We start from the raw sequence: 2,917 nt of genomic DNA on the forward strand, positions 1-2,917 counted from the left end.
GGCGGCCGCGCCGCGCTCCCCATTCATGCTCCCGCCGCTCCATTCAGCGCCGGCCGCTCCATTCACCGGCGGAGGCGCGACAGGGATCCGCGGGGGCTGCTGTCTGCGGTTGGGTGGTTTGCGGCGCTCGGCGCTATTTTTAGCTCTCCTGGTTAACGCCGGCTCTTAATTAAGCGCGCGCCCGAACTCCCTTCCCCTCCTCCCCCTCCTTTACTTAACATCGCACCCGCACGGTAACGTGAGCGCGGCGAGAAACCTCCCATCGGGGAGCGGGTCGGGGCTGCTATAAAAAGCTCCTCGCGAAGGAGGCTGGCTGGCTGGGCAGGGGGGGCGTCTGAGGACCCGCGTCCCGGGAGCACCACGTGCCGCCGCAGCGAGGGGGCGGCGGGGGGGAACACGCACCGCCTCGGCAGCTCCCCCTTCCTCCCCTGCAGCCTCTCTTCCTCCCCCGCACCCTCGGCAGCGGGGACGATCGGCACAGGGAAGACGGAGAGAAAGGTAGCGGGGATGCCCTGTGCCACCCGTACGAGCCCGCTGAGGTCTGGTTACCCTGTTCCCCAAAAGCAGCACCTGCTTCAAAGAAAGGAGGRACCAGGGAGCCATTGCCCAGCCGTGAGAAAGACCCAGTTGATTGAACAGGGTATCCCTTCATCCTGTCGTGTGGTGGGCGCTCTGGTAAATAAATTAAAAAAAAAAAAAATTAAAAAAGCAGCACTTTCTTCTGACTGAATCTTTTCGCTTGCATAGTATAGAGCTGTTGAAAATCTCTGAACAAACTGGGCGTGGGAATCACTCTCCCATTGAGGATAACGGGCTGCGAGCGCGGATGCCAGTGCGCGCTGCTCTCCGCTGAGCGCAGGGTTGGGCGCGGTGCTGGCGGCCAGGGACAGTCCCGAGCCCCTCCATCCCGCCCGGAGCGCCCGTGGGGATGCTGCCACTGGGGAGAGAGCGGGGAGGCTGCAACCGGAGCGCGGGGCTCCTCCCGGGGCGGCGCAGGCTCCGCCGGGCGCTGCGGAGCGCAGGTGGTGTCTCTGCGCGGCTCTACGCGGGCTGGGAGGGGCTCATGCGGCCGCAGCCCGCGCTCAGCCGCCCGGGTTTACGGAGCTGTAGCCGGTGGCAACCCGAGGTGAGGGATAACCAAAGCCACCGTTGTGGCCAGCAGTTACGTAACGCGGCGGGTGTGACAGGAGACCGCGGGAGCGGCCGGCCCGCGGCCGCGGAGAGGTGCGGACAGGCAGGGCGGCGGCAGCARCAGCGGCACCCCCGCCCCGGCAGGCACCGCAGTCCCAGACCGCACGGCTGAGTGCCGGGGAAACCCTGAGCTTCTCATTCACCCACGGTTTTCTTACACCTCCGCGGGCAGCGGAGCSAGGAGCACAGCCGCTCAGCCTCCCGCTGGTGAATGAGACCGCTTTTGTTTCGTGGGGGAAGCGCTGATTTATTTGATCGCTTACTAACTCGTTAAATGCTCAGTATTCCGGCAGCGTGTTTTCCCGCCGCCCCGGTAAACAGCAGAGCCGGGGAGATGTGTCGGCACTACAGAGCATTCCTCGCAACAGCTTCCCGAGAAGAGCAAAGCTCATCCATCACTGGAGATGGAGAGCAGCAGTCCGCACTACAGGGGAGGCTGCAGGAGGAGCCCCTCAGCGCGGCGCCGCAGCTCCTGGGCAGAGGGTGGCGGTGACCGGCCCCACACCCACATCCTCACACCACCGGCCCCCAAAACCCACATCCTCACACCACCGGCCCCACACCCACATCCTCACACCACCGGCCCCCAAAACCCACATCCTCACACCACCGGCCCCACACCCACATCCTCACACCACCGGCCCCCAAAACCCACATCCTCACACCACCGGCCCCACACCCACATCCTCACACCACCGGCCCCCAAAACCCACATCCTCACACCACCGGCCCCACACCCACATCCTCACACCACCGGCCCCCAAAACCCACATCCTCACACCACTGGCCCCCAGCCTCTGTCCCCCTCTCCGTGCATGTGTCCGTGTAGGTGCATAACAAGTAGGCTATCAAGCTGTGGAAGATTAAAAATAGGAGGAGCCAGTATCAGGGGGATATCAGACCAAGGGCAGCCACACGTGGAGCCAGGCAGAGCTGCCTGGTCCTCAGCAGACCTCCATGGGTGTTTCACTGGACAGGGAGGTGCTGGCTGCCCAGAGAGAGCTGTGAAGTTTCACAAGGTCAGGTATTTTTAACCAGAAGGTAGAGCGATCATGAGGATCAGCCCATGATTTTGCTTCAAAGAAAGGGAATCTGGTCCATGCAGGAACTGCTGTTATTTGTCTCATTCCTGGGATGTTCAGTAAGGTGTTTGCAATTTAGACCCATAGGGGAATGGAGGTATCACTCCATCCCTCCCATTTTAATCTTGTGACAAGAGTGTACACTGGGCCAAGGCTGCTAGTGCTGGTGAGAGCAATGCTTAGGGAAGGGAATGCTTCCTGAAAAAGGGACTGAAGACATCCTACCAAAAAACCTATGTGAGACCCGAGCACCAGCAAGGGCCACGACACATTGAGAAGCCTTGCACTATTGCTCCATGTGTCACTTTGTTTCCTGCAGAGTGGGAGATGAGCATCAGGATGTGGATAAGGCTGCAGCAAGAAGCACCTCTCCATTCCCCACCAGGGAGTGGGACAACCTTCTCATTCTTCCCTCTCACTTTGACAGAGACACCTCATGCTAAAAAATGCTGCTCTTTAAGGTTTTGTGTGTGTTTACTCACATTCTGGAGAGTTAGAGACTCTTAGATGCCACCCAAAACAAGAAAGCTGTGAAAGCTGCAGAGGAGCACATCTAACAACATCAGGCTGCTTCACACTGATCAACATTCAGAGTCAGTCAGTCTTAGAGGCAGTTTGGTACTGTTTGKTACATCCTCTGAGGC

The sequence above is a fragment of the Malurus melanocephalus genome, unplaced genomic scaffold (genome assembly GCF_030028575.1).
Source record: "Malurus melanocephalus ecotype Western Australia unplaced genomic scaffold, MMel_1.1 scaffold_121, whole genome shotgun sequence".
NCBI classification, from domain to species: Eukaryota; Metazoa; Chordata; class Aves; order Passeriformes; family Maluridae; genus Malurus; species Malurus melanocephalus.